Source organism: Mirounga leonina, unplaced genomic scaffold (genome assembly GCF_011800145.1).
Source record: "Mirounga leonina isolate KUSES-001 unplaced genomic scaffold, KU_Mleo_1.0 Mir_174, whole genome shotgun sequence".
Lineage (NCBI taxonomy): Eukaryota > Metazoa > Chordata > Mammalia > Carnivora > Phocidae > Mirounga > Mirounga leonina.
This window is the reverse complement of record NW_023270451.1, coordinates 13009736-13026613: the sequence shown is the minus strand read 5'-3', so window position 1 is coordinate 13026613 and position 16878 is coordinate 13009736. Positions and strand designations below refer to the sequence as shown.

Sequence of the window (16878 nt, the reverse complement as noted above, 5' to 3'; positions counted from 1 at the left end):
AGAAAGAAAGAAAGAAAGAAAGAAAGAAAGAAAGAAAGAAAGAAAGAAAGAGAAAGAAAGAAAGAAAGAAAGAAGGAAAGAAATAAAGTAGTCTTCTTGCTCACCTCTGGGTGTTGTGGTGCTTGGTATCTTATTTGTATCTATATCATATTTTTACTTGTTTAACATCTATCTTATCCATTAGCATAAGGGTTGGCAAACTATGGCTCATGGTTCAGCCTGTTGCTGGTTTTGTAAATAAACCTTTACAGGAACATAGCTACACCTGTTTGTTTATGTGTTAACTATGGCCACTTTTGTGCTAAAATGGCAGAGTGAAGTCCTTGCAACAGAGACCATAGGATATTTAAAGCCTACATGATTTAGAATCTGGACCTTTATAGAAAGTTTGCTGACCCCTGCCTTATATTACAGGCTTCTTGAGATCAGTCAGTGATTCTCTTTTAGACACCACTGTATTCCAGATACCTAACATAGTACCATGCATAGTTGGTACTTAGCTATTATTTCTTCAATTAATGTTGAATGATTTAGTATTGGAAATAATGTGATTAAAAACTTTTTTATATTAAAAAATAAACAAAATCTTCCTTTTTAAAGATTTATTTATTTGAGAGAGAGAGTGCACATGTGCGCGTGCAAGCTGGCGGGAGGGCAGAGGAGAGGGAGACAAGCAGGGTTTCCCTTTCCGCTGAGTGGGGAACACCTGCAGGGCTCATCCCAGGACCCTGAGATCATGACCTGAGCCGAAATCAAGAGTCAGACATTCAACAGACTGAACCACCCAGGCGCCCCTAAACACAGTCTTTTTTGTGAGTGCACTTGTTTTTTCTTCTAAATTGCTTGATTTTAATTATTTGAGTTAGACTTATTTCCCATTATTTCCATTTGTTATGCAAATTTAAAGCAACACAGAGAATTGTATCTAGTAAGTCTCTAACTATTGCCGAAGTAATAAATAAAAAATAGTTCTGTGTGTTTCGGGCACCTCAATTAAATTCACAGAAAACCCTAGAATGTGGTGAGTTTAGTTCTCCTGTGTCTGCTGGCATAGAGGTATCGCTCCCCACTCTTTCTTGGCATGGCACCACTGTAGAGAGTATTTCCAATACTATTCCAAATCACCTTTCCTCCCATTATTATAGATATAGTATTGTGTGTCCTTTGAGGTTGGGCCTCCGTCTTCTGTTGTATTACCTTGAATGTGACCCATTTGATCTCTGTTCAGTTCATTTCTCACGGCTTTTCTAATGTGCTAAGTTCATTTTGAATACTGAATCTGTCTTCCGTGAGTAGCCCTGTCTTTATTCTCTTCAGAAGATTGAACTCATCTACACATTTGATGAGCCTATTCTAGATTCCATTTTCCAGGTCATTGCAAAAACACTTAAGCATCCCTGGAACCAAAGGTGATCCCTTCAAAATATCACTTGTTATGTCACCCCAGGCCGACCCTTATTCATGGGTAATCTTTCTCTGGGTATGGAGGGCCTGTCAGTCCACTGACTATTGTTGGCACAAAGTAACAGTGTAGCAAAAAGTGTTCAGGAAAAGTGTTTTGCTATGGGCTTCACTAAAATCATGCGGAAAAGTGGATGATGTTGTTTAGAAGTTGAATCTCTTTTGTAAATGGAGAATTATATTTTTTGTTTGTATAATCAACTCTGCAATGTCCCAAGTCTCCTTTATATGTGTATTCTCTGTTCTCTGTGTCTGAGGAATTACCAAGTCCTGTTCATCATACTCTTTCTTGGAACTTTCCTTTTCTCTGAGCCTCAGAGCTCAAGCCATCACTACCTCTAACCAACTTACTGGGAAAAAATTCTTACCTGATAATAATCTTACTTCTAAACTCTTGGTATGCTCGCAGAGGGAAATATCTTGTCAAATATTTTGTTGTTTCATGTTTCCCATTCTAAGGAATTGTAAGTGGCTTCTAATTGTCCCTCAAAATAAAATAAACCTCATAATAGGCCATTTAGGGCCTTCTTTCTCCTTGTTAGCTTTTGCTTCCAGTGCTTAAAGCTCAGTTCATGCTTAGTGTCCTGATAAGCAAGCAACATAATCACCAACATTATTTTATAATAACATTTGCTGGTAACAAAATATGCTTTTGTTAGCAGCATTTTTATTTTACAAATCTGTTCATCTTTACCAATGTAATATTCTCATTTACTACCTTTCAAAAGTATTCCTATGAAAAGCAATCTTATTGGCGCTTGTAACTGGCTATATATATTCTTTATAATATTATAATCATCTCTTGATCTTCACTACTGATGAACTGTGTGTTTGTTTGTGATTTCTTATTAATTTCTTTGGACCCTTTGGAACAACTCATTAAGCCAAGGACAGAGCCTTGAATACAACATATAATTATGCATGGGCTTTACTAACTAAAAATAAAAAGGTAATACTACTATTAGCATCATTAATAATCAGTACCACTAAGAGAAAAAGAAAGGACACTTCAAGATATTACCTCATATACTTACGAATTCAGAAAACCAATTAACTAAAGATTTTTTAGTTTTTATTTTTTTTTTAAGATTTTATTTATTTATTTATTTGAGAGAGAGAGAGAGAGAAACAGCATGAGAGGGGATAGGGTCAGAGGGAGAAGCAGGCTCTCCGACAAGCCGGGAGCCCGATGTGGGACTCGATCCCAGGACTCCAGGATCATGACCTGAGCCGAAGGCAGACGCTTAAATGACTGAGCCACCCAGGCGCCCCAAGATTTTTTAGTTTTTAAACTAAATTTTTTTAAACAATTTTTTAAAACCTATCAATAATTTAAGTGCAATTTAATTGTCTTTTAAGAATGACATTAATAATATTCAACTTATATTTACCCCACTGCACATAGTAGACTTGAATATAGTAGAAACTCAATAAAAAATTGTTAACTGGAGAACTATTTGTCAGTATAAGTATATAAAGATATGCATTTCTAACTCCACTTTGCTATGTTATGTGTGTGTGCAGGGAACTGAGCGAGGAGAGAGAATAAGGGAAACTTACAACAATGCTGTATTTACATAGCACCCATTAAATATTGAACTTTGGCAACACAGTGATAGTTTTTTAATTTTTAATTTAGCTAATAATTTAATAATTAATAATAATAATTTAGTTAATAATTGTCAGTACCAAGATTTATTAATGAGGGAAAGTAGGATACATAAAAGTATGCAAGTGATTTCTAAGTTTGAAGAATGACTGTTGGAAAAAGTTACTTTCATTTCTTAAGCAACAAGAGAATACAACACAAAATTTACATGGACTTTGATGCCAAAATATTTAGCATGTACTGAATATTCAGTCAATGTTCAAAGTGCTGAAAATTATAAGAAATGGAATTGTGAGGAAAGGCTTTGCAAAAGGAAATGAAAAAGACAAAAAAAAACCCTCATATTTGTAGGTAATCGAAGGTGTTGACAAACAATCGATTTTTTAATAATCATGTTATTGGTAAAATAAAGACATGAGGAAACAGATGAGTTTCCTAAAAATCTTATTAGAAAGACTTTACTAATTTATGATTGGATCAAAATACATATTATAATAGAGGTTTCGTTCTTGATTATTGCTCTACAAAAATCTGGATTTACTAACTAGGTTGTACTGCCCGTACTTTTCCATCACATAAATAAAACAACATATGTAACATGGCACTGTGAAATGTTAAAGTATTGTAGAATGATTATTTGAACAATGAAAACCAGCTTTCACTCTTCTGATACTTCCTGCCTAAAGGATTTTTAGCATTTGCTTTAGTTGTTTTTTTTTTTTTCAGATTCCTTCAGTGTTCTTTAAAAAGCAATGTCTAAATATGTATAATCAAAATGTGCTGTAGTAAACTTCCACTCAATTATGTGACAAGTTTTAAATCTTGGTGAGAGAAAAACAGTTTCTTTTACATAAGCATGTGGAAATATTTCTGAAGTATGGCAGTATAGTTAGCCATCTTTTTCTAATACGAATAAGGTAAAAAAGGAAAGAGCTATCATTCTGAGGGTAGTCATTGCTGGCAAGTCAAGCTAGGATGCATTTGAATGTGTATAGTTACTAAATTAGCCCAGATTAGGAGGCAATGTAACATGTTTCTAATGACTTGGAATGTTACCATCTATCTCTATCACCTACCAACTCTGGGATTTTGGGTAAATTATTTAATATCTTGTAGCCTCAGTTTCCTAGTTTATAAGATTGAGTAAGAGTAGTAACTAATCCATAGAGTTGTTATAAAGAATAAATGAGGGACGTCTGGGTGGCTCAGTCGATTAAGCGTCTGCCTTCAGCTCAGGTCATGATCCCAGGGTCCTGGGATCGAGTCCCGCATCGGGCTCCCTGCTCCGCGGGGAGCCTGCTTCTCCCTCTGCCTCTGCCTCTCTCTCTCTCTATCTCTCATGAATAAATAAATAAAATCTTTAAAAAAAAAGAATAAATGAGTTAACACCTGTAATGTTATTAATTTCCTAGGGCTGCTGTCATAAATTATAATCTAAAAAAAAAAAACCAGAAATTTTCTCACAGTTGTGAGAAATTATATATTTTCTCACAATTTTGGAGGCCAGAAGTCTGAAATTAAGGTGTCAGTAGGATTGGTTCCTTTTGGAGGCTCTGAAGGAGAATCTGTTTCATACCTTTCTCCTAGGTTCTCGTGGTTTTTATCACGAAAACCATGTGTCCTTGGGCATGTAAAAACATCACCAATCTTTGCCTCTGTCTTTACATGGCATTTTCCTCTGGGTCTCTCTGTATCCTTTTCTTCTTACAAGAATAACAGTTATTAGATTTAAGGATGACTCTAAATCCAAGATTATCTATCTCATTTTAAGATCCTTAGCTTAATTACACCTGCAAAGGCCCGACATCCAAATAAATTCACATTCTGAGGTTCCTGGGAGCATAAACTTTGGGGAGACCCTATTCAACCCATTGCAAGTACTAAGAACGGGGCTGGCACAGAATAAGTACTCTGTTTATAAGAATGAAAAATTGGAATAAGTAAAATAAAAGCTAGTAAGAAAATGAATATATAAATTATGTGAGTCAAAGGTTATGCTAACCTTTGTAACAGTAATTAAATAATGAGCTCAATCTCTTTATATTAGCATAAATAAATCTGGAAAGTACAATGTTGAGTTTTAACAAGTAATCTTCAAAACTCAAGGCATATTATTAGTGCAAATTAATTTTATTGCATTTTAAAGCTGTACATACCAAATTCTTGATAAGCATTAATTTTGATGACAGAGGAGGAGTATAAGACTGGAAAAAAGAGAGATCAGGGGCGCCTGGGTGGCTCAGTCATTGGGCATCTGCTTTTGGCTCGAGCCATGATCCCAGGGTTCTGGGATCCAGCCCCGCATCGGGCTCCCTGCTCAGTGGGAAGCCTGCTTCGCCTCTCCCTCTCCCACTCCCCCTGCTTGTGTTCCCTCTCTCACTGTGTCTCTCTCTGTCAAATAAATAAATAAAATCTTTAAAAAAAGAGAGAGAGAGAGAGAGAACATCGGAGTCTTCAACAACTTCTGTAATAATTACTCTTAAAAATATTTTTTTCAATTTAATTTACAATAGCATCAAAATAACAAAATACTTGAGAATACAACTAAGCAAGAAGACAAAAGATTTATACACTGAAAACTACAACACATTGCTGAAAGAAATTATACACCAATAAATGTAAAGATGCCCCATGTTTATGGATTGGAAGACTTAATATTGTTAATATCTAAATACTACTCAAAGACATTATCGATCTAATGTAATCTCTATCAAAATCCTAATGATGTCTTCTGCAGAACTAGAAAAATCAATCCTAAACTTCATATGGACTCTCAAGGGGGTCCAGAAAACCAAAACAATCTTGCAAACGAACAAAGTTGGTGGTTTCACACTTCCTGCCTTCAAAACTTACTACAAAGTTCCAGTAAATAAAAGTGTATAGTGGCATAACGACAGGCATATAGACCAATAGCCCAGAAAGAAACCCTTACATATATCATCAAATGATTTTCAACAAGAATGCCAAAAATCCCTATTCAATGGGAAAAGTGCAGTGTTTTAGCAAATGGTATTGGGAAAACTGATTACCTATTGTAACAGAATGAAGTTCGACCTTTACCTAACACCATATCCAAAAATTAACCCAAAATGGATCAAAAACCTGGAGTAAGAACTGAATCTATAAAACTTCCACAAAAAAACATTGGAGAAAAGCTTTATTACATTGGATTTGGCATTGATTTCTTGACTGTAACACCAAAAGCACAGGCAAGAAGAGAAAAAAAAAATAGATAAATTGAATTAAATCAAAATGTAAAACTTGTGCATCAAAGGACAGAATCATTAAAATAAAAAGATGACCCACAGAATAGAAGAAAGTATTCACAAGTCATATAATACAACCATTCAGCTCTCCCCTATGTTACAAAAATACTTGAGTGGAGCATCTTAATAAAATATCATGGTAAATATGAATTCTTCAAAAATATGTGTCAGGCTGTATAATAGAAATTTTTAACTTTGTTTTGATAGAATTGATCAATATAGTCAAATGAATATCATATAGATGACTTTTGACAGGATCATAAAATTTTAAAAAAATTAATCTGATCCATATTTGGTTTAGTGACAGGCAGATACATATATGTATCTATATGTACTTGTCTATATATATGTGTCTGTATATTAAGACATATCTAATTATTAAAAAGGTCTCACATTATAGAATCCCTGGATAGTATAATGGAAAAAATAGGTCTAAATTGAGTTTGGAAGTTTATTGACTTGACTGACATAATTTCATTGATTTCAATGCTCCTAATTTGCTTTATTACTTCCTCACTACATAGATCAGCATCACTTCTTTTTCAGCCATCTCATGGACATAACATCCTGATTCTAATTCATCATTCATTCAGTCATTCATCATTAAAATTAATGCTTTACAGAATTCACCTTAAAATGTTTTTTACCCCAAGTATTTGTTTCTTCAAAATATCATTATTTAATTCAGTTTAAGGAAGAGACTTTTAGTTTCCTAACCAAAGCATTCACCTATCTTTTTCAGTAATAAACTTCTTATTTATATTCTAGGTAGTTAAAATGACTACCTCAACCTTCCTTACATTTGCGAAGCCAGTACATAAGCAAGGATTGCTGGATAAACCCTTCTGGGTTTACCCTTTAAGAGGGGCTGAACAAAAGTATCAGCCCCTTTTACCCTTCCAATCTTCCTTCTGGTCGACACAAAAACAATGACCAGAATTCCAGCAGGAATTTTGGACCTTAAAAATGACATCTATTATTAGTCAAGAATGGCACAGCAGAAAGAAAGATGCTAGATCTCTAACTATTTGAAAAATGATTTTGTATAACACTCGGAAAGCTATTTCTGAATTTCTCTTAGTTGAACAAAGAAGAAACATTGAATAAATATTGATCTTGCTTGTTGCACTAGTGTTTTTTTTTTTTCCTGTTACTTGTAGAGTTCATTTTCACTCAACCTCTTCATTCATCTCTAATTAGTTATGAAGTTTTGTTGCTTCTAACTTTGGAATTTCTTTTGAATCCAAATTTTTGTTTGTTTCTTTGTTTGTTTAGTACTTTTATCATTAACTAAATCCATCTGACCATTCTAAAGAATTAAGTTCAGTAAGTTTTCTGTGTTTCTGATAAATACTTTGAGAAATATTAAGATATATAAACATTTAAAAATATTTATGACATCTGTACGAGACTATGATCATAGGGTTAGATATCAGAGATCCAGAGAAAGACATTGATTATCCAACCACAGGCTTCTATTCATTCCATTGTATAAATACAGTTCCAGTTCAGTGATCTCATCACACGTAAACTTCACAAATACAGATTAGAATCCCATTTTTTAAAATTGAGGTTTGGGGAAGTTAAATTACTATTAAGTGATGGAATAAGGATTTAAATCAAAGACTTTTTAAATCTCAAACTTTCCACTGAACCACAAGCACATGGCATGAACAGAGGGGTAGAAATGGGAATGGAATGTAAGGAGGTCTTAGGGTAAAGAAGTCTGCGGGGATAGTCCTAAACAGCAAAAACTGATGATCAAATGAGAAATGTAGGTCAGTGCCTGAGTTATTGCAGCAGACTCAAAGGCTGTCTTGCCTTTTTCTAATCCCTTCCAATTAATCTTTCCAAAATATATTTATCATGCCAGACACTTACCAGAAAACTTCCAACAATGTTTCTTTGTTCTATATAATCTTGCCCCTCCCAAACTTTCTCCATGATTCCCCAATTCAAGCCCTTTATTTGATACAGTCTATTTTTGTCATAATTCCTGAACCACACGATGTCCTTGCATACCTCTGAATTTATGCAACCCATGCTGATCTCTCATTTTTCTGACCTCTTATTAAATTTATTGTCTGTATCACTTTCTGATCATAAAATCTCATTTAATTTATTGTGTGTGTATATTTTCATCTCAAGTAGTTTGTAAAATGTCTTGGGGTAAGACACTAGGTCATGCTTTGCTTCTTTATGAAGTCTACACCAGTGATAACTTATAAGTAGCTATTACTAATTGAGCTGAATTAAAAATTGCCTGACATATCTTGAAGGATGGTAAAAATAATTTATTTTATATTTTTAGCATTTGGATTAATTGGCTCACAAATATTCCCCAATTAATTTGAATGTATTCTAGCACTTTGGCCTAAGTAAAATTCTAAAGTTGGTAGAACTATTTTATAGATCTCTTTGCTTTCATTTAAATTCCCCTGTGTCCTCTACCTCCAACCTTTGCCTAATTTTTCCCTCACACAGATCTTTTTCCAGGCATACACTTCTCTGGCTTCACCTCTTCAAGGGGATTTATGGTATTAAGACTCTCAACCAACCTGGAGCCTTTTTGATGGTGCGTGTTCCATTTTTGACACCCCCAAGCTATTTATATTCCCCAAGAAAACTTTCTTCTGTAATACAACTGGTCCTTTGAAAGGTATACTATACTAGCCTTCCAGGGATCACTAGCTTATGTCTTAAACTAATTCAGAGGATAAGGAACAATTTAAGAAAATATTCTAGGTAGCAATTTTTATCCTCCTCCTAGATCATTAACATTTTCACCACAGTAAAAATTTTGGTAAGAATGTTCTTGACGTTGGACAGAAGGGCATTTTCAAGAAAATATTTAAGATCTAATAGAGTAAGAAATTGACTAGGGTTGGTAATATTTTGTCATAGAATTCTATCATGCCTAGTCTCATAAAAAATATTGCTCCTAAGTATTTGTTGAATTCTTGATTATTCACACTCAATTGACAAACCTCTGTATACTTTTTTTCAGATCTGCTCATAGAAATATTTCCTCTGCTCTAATTCTATGCATCCTGTCTTACTGATATTTTATCCTGTGCTATTAAAATAGTATGATTAAGTTAATGGAATCCTAATGGTTTAGGATATACACTTCTTTTTCTGCCAGTGCATGATGTATTTTAGAACTGCTGAGTCCACAACAACCAAAAAATAACACTTTTCCCATCTTCTAGAACCAGTGAATCACAGAAGCACAACTTTCTGTCCCATAAATTCACCTTACATAAAATTGTACCCACCTAAATCACACTAGATAAAAACACTTCTCTGTAGAAGAGACAATTGATCCCATGCTTTAATGAACTTTGTGTGTTTTATTTATTACATTAACAAGGCCCAATATTGAAATCATGGGGCAGAAAAATGGAAGGATATGGAGTATTTTTTAAGATATTCGTCAAAGGTATTTACATTTAAGAGTTGAAGCAGTTTTTTTCAGAAGTGCTGACTTGCTACCAGGGATCAACACAGGGGCTTTTATTGCCTTAAACTCAAAAGTAAGCAGTTTGGAACTCAAATTATTCACCATTTGGGCTTTTAAATGTTGGCGCAAGTGAGACACATGTTTTTTAAAAAGAATCAAATCTTGAACCAGATAATTTAAAAACACCTTGAATTTTGGTTTCAACTACATAATATCTTAAATATTTGAACAAATACATAAGACAAATATTTGTACATTGTTTTTAACAAAACATTTTGATAATGAATTGGAAATGGCAGATCACATTTGGAATTTATTGAAACAATCTGATTAATAACACATCACATCCACATACCATAGCCACAGTGACGATAGTCACTATCAGTAAAACTAATGGGGATATTGTGTATAGATAGGATGGTGATAGACCCAATGGAAAGGAGTAGAAATCAGTGACAAGATGGTTTGTTGTTGGGAAAATTCTGATTTTTACCTTCCTAAAGGGAAAAAAAAAAACAAAACAGCAGGCATTAGATCATTAGTTCATATACTAGATAACATTTAGTATCAAAAAGACTCTCTTGAGAATAGGCTTATATGATTGGTTGTGAATAAACCTAGAAATAAATCATAGTAAAATCTATGTTTCTCCAAATCTTAACCAAACTTGGTATATAAGTTAGACTGGAAACTCCCCAGGGTATTGTTTCTTGGGATGTTTCCAGTATGTCCCATTTTTAGCCAAGATTTAAAAAAAATCACAATGAAAGTATTCATGGCATTTTATGTTAAGGGGAAAATGTAGAAGTTTTTTTTTTTTTTTCCCCTATGAAAATTTTTGAAATCTGAAAATGCTAAAGTTTGGCTGAAGTTCATAAAAGCGATTTCAAATAGTCACAGATAAACTTTAACTTAATTTACTTAAATCCAATTAAAGAAAATTAAGATTGATTGCTCTCTTATATAGTATTTCTACAGGTACATCTGTATTCTCTCAGTAGCATATTTTCTATAACTTGAATAGCAATGTATGCTTGTAATGTCTTTAGGATATCCAAATCCTCACACATACACACACTCTAAAATAACCAGACATTGTTTAAAAAGGCCCTCTCCTTAATGGTGGCTATGTACAAACCGTAGTTGTTAACCATTTAGGTCTCTTCAAGTTGCATTGGCCCCTTGAGTTGCATTTAAATCACAACCTGCTTTTTCTCTACTGTGTGTTTCTTTTTCTTGGTACTCTATCCCCATTTTTGATACCTTATATTTCTCCTTCATCATCTTTTAATACTTTCCTTAAGTGTGTTCTTTGCATGTTAAAGCATATTTATTCTCATTCTCTTATTTTGGGTAGAATTATAGAGAGAACATTTTTGCTAATATTTAGCAAAAATGACCCAAAGTCAGAGGACTATAAATATGTATGTCAGTACACTCTGGCATATAGCATAAGACCATGCTGTTATTCAAGACCAGAGTTTTATTTTATCTTTGGCAAAACTTTTAAATAAATGAAAGTCTCATTATTTAAATAAAATTTTCATGGAAGCATAACTTACTTTATTTTCAGATTTATTTTCTCTGTCTTTTTGTCTCTAGAAATAAAATGAGAGGGTTTTTTTCTTTTTCTTTTTTTTCATACACTGAGTAATATGATTTTACTGCTGAGTAAAAATAAACTTCTGTTAGAGGAAGTAAAACATTTATTCATAGGAAAATGGTAAAATATAAAAGGGAGAATAAGAAATTATTACTCAAACAATAGATTTGGACTGATTTAGGGAAACATGTAAAATGAATTGAAAATGCAGAATTTATTTATTAATTGAAATCCTTTGTTTTCGGGGTGCCTGGGTGGCTCAATGGGTTAAGCATCTGCCTTCGGCTCAGGTCATGATCCCAGCATCATGGGATCGAGCCCTGAGTCAGGCTCCTGCTCAGTGGAGAACCTGCTTCTCCCTCTCCTCCCCGCTTGTGCTCTCTGTCACTATCTCTGTTTCTCTCTCAAATAAATAAAATCTTAAAAAAAAAAAAAAAGAAATCCTTAGTTTTCAATCCTATTCATCCTTCTTCCACTGATTTGCTGCAAACCATTTAGAGATAATAAGAAATATTTGCTGAAGTGATTTAATTATAAGAAATTGTGCCAATGAATTATTTTTAAAATATATGTCCTTCAGCAATTCTTACCATTATTGATCCTTAGAGCCCTTAATGGAACTTTCATCAGTGGGCTGGAAAATATTTCTACTACCTATTTGGATGCACAAATCTTGAGTATTTAATTCTAAATTATAACTACCCAGAGAAATAAAAGAAGATATCATTTTCAATTTTTCTATAAAAGAAATCAATGATAATCATTTTATCTTGTGCAGGACAAAAATTATTTTGCATAGAGTCTGTATGACATGGTGAAGAGTGAAGAGTCTAGAGTCAGGTCCAATGGAATTGTGCTTCTAAATCATAACAAATATGTGACCAACTCCAGCTCTCCCTCAGATGAAAAAAACAATGATAATAATAATAATATTGATCTTATGGTGTCCATGTGGTACTCAAAAGAGATAACACATGTAGGGCTCTTTGCATAGTGTCTGGCATGTAGCAACTGTCCAGTTATCATCATTATTAAAAATAGCAGTTGCGCACTATTTAACAAAGGAAAATAGCTCTCAACAATGTAGAAAAATAGATCAAATGGTTCTGATTTGTGAAAGTTAATTATATTCGTTCTGATTACTTATATATTTTTGACTGTCAGAGCAGTGACATAGAAAGCCGTAAAGTTTCTGTGGGTTAAGGTGCTTGAGATCATATGGGGTATGCAGAAATACCTACAAGACAATTTTTTTTTTAACAATTGGCCTCAACCATATTTTTTAAAAAAATGTCCAATTGCAGAATGTCAATCTCCCTGACAGTGTAAATCTCCTTAAAGCAATTTAATTCAGATTAAAAAGATAACCATGGCTTATATAGCAGAATGAGGGATCTGTTTCAAATCCATCACATTAACACTATCAATAACCCACGATGACCCATGATTGAGTAGTTTTAATTAAGTTCAGTTGGAGTAGTGGGAGGGGAAAGGTGCTTCATTCACTCCTTCATTAATAGTTAAAGTGAATATTATAAAGATCTCTAACTTTTGTAGCTTGAACATCTTTCCTTTTTATTGAATTTATTGTTTTTCTTTCTATAGAGTAGTACCATTTGGGGAACTGATTCCCAGGAGCTTGAATGCTACCCCACTTCCAGCACTATAAAACAGAGGCCTGCTGTTTTAATCACGCCTCTCTCTCTCAATGTTGTTTGCGCCCTGGTACAACCCATCTGCCTTGAATCTAGTGCTCCGCTGGGGCTGCACACATCTGCCAGCCAGACTACCTTCGTACACAATTACTCAATCCACCGTAAGGCTCTCTAATAGGAAACAAGTGTGACAACGGCAAGCCTCCTTTTTTTTTTTTCCCTCCTCCCTCTTAAACCACAGAGTCAAATAGCTCTAATAGAGATGAAGCTTGATAGATCCGCCCAGGTGGAGGTGAAATGGTAGAGCCTCAGGGGTAATAGATGCTGTGCTCTCATGCTGAAGTTTAGCACTTTGTCCTGACCGGCTCTCTAGCAGCAGAGCGCGAGGGGCTGCTCCTTGTACAGTTAACAAAGTCGGCACGCTTCTTGCCGCTCACGTTTATGCCTAATCCGGAGGGCAACCTGGAGCTAGGTAAGAACAACAGAACAGCCCTTTTACTTCAACGTGTGGACAAAGGACAGCAAATGCAGTAAGTGGAAAATTTCTTCTTCCTTCTTTACTTGGGAATTCATTAAGGATGTTTACTCTCAGCGAATCCTCTGAAGACTGCAAAAGCGAACGAGCAAAAAGCCTGTGTTCATAACCCTGTGGATTTCCCCCGGTTTCGTTTTGCACAGTGCCTTGGCACTGTCACTGAAGCTTAAATACCCTGCAAGTGACTTCCTCATTCAGAAGGTCTCGGAACTAAAATGTGGTGCTAATAATATTGCTAATTCAATCCTGCAGCCTGGCATATTACTCACTATTTCTGGGTGAGACGTCCTTTCTTGCTGTCAGAAATGATGGTAGCAAGTGTTTGGTCACAGCTCTGAGAATAAAAAAAGAGTACGTAAGAGACGTACATACTTTTCTTGAAAATAGACTGCAACTTTTATGCATAACTGTATTGTCGTATCACCGTTCATTAACGTGCGGAATTTGCTTGCCATTTTTACTTTACAAATCCATTTTACAGCGCAATCTCTTACCAAAGAAAGGGTGCTGAAAACTAAAAGCAGTATTAAGTTGTAGCAGTAATGACAATGATAATGAATTTTTAAACAAACGAAACAAAACAAAAGGTCATTTGTCTGATAGCATAGGAAAAGATATTAAAGCCAGATGTAGGAAATCTCAACTTTGACTTTTTGGTCTTTCATGCTTGGTTTAAAGCAGCCTTCACTTTGCATTTACTTTACATTTACAACTTTAGATTCACCATTTAACTATATTTGGACTTCAAGTTCAGATTTGATCTAAATACAGCCCTGTTCCTTGAGCCCCCTACCCTGATTTTTACTTGGCTATGGGGAATCTTTTTATTACTATACCATATATCCTGAATTGTGTTAACAAGCTAACTGTGGTGGACTTTTTTCAGGTGGAATGTCAGCCAATGTGAAAGAATGTGTTTGCTGTTCAAATAATGTATGATGTTCCATGTAAGAAATAAACACATGGGACATATGCCCTGACAAAGATTCCAGTTATGGTTCCTAAATTCAGTCCATCAGATATTGCCCAAAGATAATCATCTTAAAAAAGAGGTGGTTAAAAACCATTAGCATGTTATAATAACTATTTACAGTCGTTTGAGGATTTTTTTTTTAATTTAGGCATTTTTAAAAAATTAGTCTGGAAGGCTTTGTTGTCTCAAAAGACAATGCACATATATAGGGTACATAGACAGGTAAAATGAGATAAAACAGTGTTGCATTGTTTAAATAATTCCCTACTGGCCAGTGTTTTGTTTTTGTTTTCTAACTATTATAGATGGACATCATTGAAATTGATGGGTTAAAAGCCATGACGGTAGAATCCTTATGACTCCTTTGTGTATATTCAGAAATGATTTAGCTTGGATAAAGTTGCTGCTATGAGAGCTTTAATTAATTACCGCTAGTTAAATATATTTCTTTAAGAATTGCATTGACATTACTGATGGTGGAGTAAATGCAGTTTAAAAGTCATTCTTCATGAAATACTTTAACCGACAATTGTTGGCATTGAATAGCGGTCAATGTCTACCCCCTACAGGGAGAGAATCTAATTTCACTATGCCTTCCCCAGTACATGAATACTATGGAGTACAGTTCACACATATGAATGCTGTAACCGTGTCAATGACTCCAACAAGTGCCCCTTAATGAAAAGGTCAGGTCTATGATTAATAGGAAGCCTTTTTCAAAGGCTGGACTTCACTTCAGCACTGCCATTAGATTTGTTTCTTCTTGATGTACTTCATTTGCCTTTCAAAGTATAATAAAAATCAAGTGGTGCTATGCTGCACTTTTTAAATACTTCGTGGTTAGTTTTTTGTGATGATAGCACATTGGTAGTCTATTTGGTTCAGTAAAAAAATAAGTGAAAAAATTATTGAAGCCAATTATTGACGGCATAGGATGATGAATGAGAATTTTACACTTTATCCAAATACTTAAAACAAATGTAGCCTTTGCTTAAATTTCAGTTAACTTAATAAGCTTTAAGAGGCACTGTGGGGTAAAGATGGAGTGACAGAGGAAGGGTTTGATATTTTACATAGGATTTATTATGCTTAAATGGTAGCTATATGTCAGCAAGTAAATATACACAAGTAACTCCTGCAAATAATGATTTTTCACTAATGGTGACATTCATTTAAGGATATATAGCTAAGTGGAGATAAAGACAGTAATTATATATAGTGATATCCTCAAAGAAGCCATTTAGTCATCTATAATTATAATGGTGGTTTTGTTACAACTATCCCAGTTAAAACTTATGCTAGAAGCATTATGGTTAAGTCCAACTTAAAATTAAAAAAAAAAAAAAACTTTTCAACTAGAATTATATTTTGCTAAGAAATATCATGTTGAAATTTAAGCAATTTACAAATTACATGGTCCTTAAATAAATTCTTTTGTCTTTTCATTCATGTAAGTGTTCTGTGTCTTTGTGGCTTTATCTGTACGTGTTTTCAAATAAGATTGCAATAGGACTGATTAGTACAAATAATGTAAGTAAATGTAAAATATATATATGTGCTCTGTTTGTCCATGCAAATTCTCAGATGCTTGGAAGAATTGTTTTTAGAAATCACCAGGGTATAAAGGGATACTCTCTCTTAAATAATTTGTACTTTTTAAACCTAAATCAACATTTATAGGATTTAATAACTCCATTTTCACTTACAGCAAAGAAACTATATTATATGTCAAGTTAGCAAGTGTGGGTAAAAATACAGTCAAATTTCAATGGCCACTCAAGGAGGAGAGAGTGTAGTCAACTGTCCAATGGGCACAGTGCATCCCAGATGTGCTCCCTCCTTATCAGTGCCCAACAGCTGTGTTTTCCAGGTACTCTTCTATTCAGGCTTCCATTTTTGCTCTGAATTGGAAGCCAACTATTTCCAGATAGGGTGCTAATGAATAACATTAGTTGGGCACTTGCAAGGAACCAAACACTGCCCTGAGCATTTTGTACCCATGATTTCTTTAGTCCTTGGAGCCCAAGCTGTTCCATTCATAAATATAAAAATAGAGTGGTTGAGGAACTTGAGGAGTGTTGCATAGTTAGTAAATTGTGGAACTTGGATTCAAATTAACTTTGCCTGAAAACAGATAAATCTTCCAAACACTGCAATGCTGCCTCCCTAGCAGGTGACTTCATTATCAATGCAAAGTTGACTTTATTTCTGACCACCTTATTAGAACTACTTGAATTCTGAAAGAGATTCATAAATAGAAATAGCTAGAACACCCAGTGAAATAAAGCATAAATGTTAAATACCAGTAAGTCT

At 34.3% G+C, this 16878-nt stretch overlaps 1 long non-coding RNA gene across 2 annotated transcripts in view; it reads left to right on the top strand.

The window, feature by feature from the left end:
- The window catches only part of LOC118020698, a 415672-nt gene that overhangs the window by 244913 nt on the left and 153881 nt on the right, over positions 1 to 16878 (top strand). Inside the window, exon 1 of one of the 2 annotated variants that reach the window (XR_004681984.1) lies at positions 12910 to 13587. The exons of the other annotated variant lie outside the window; for it this stretch is intronic. This is a non-coding gene — a long non-coding RNA (uncharacterized LOC118020698). Of the gene's footprint in view, positions 1 to 12909; positions 13588 to 16878 lie in introns of those variants that run through there. 2 annotated transcript variants of the gene reach the window in all.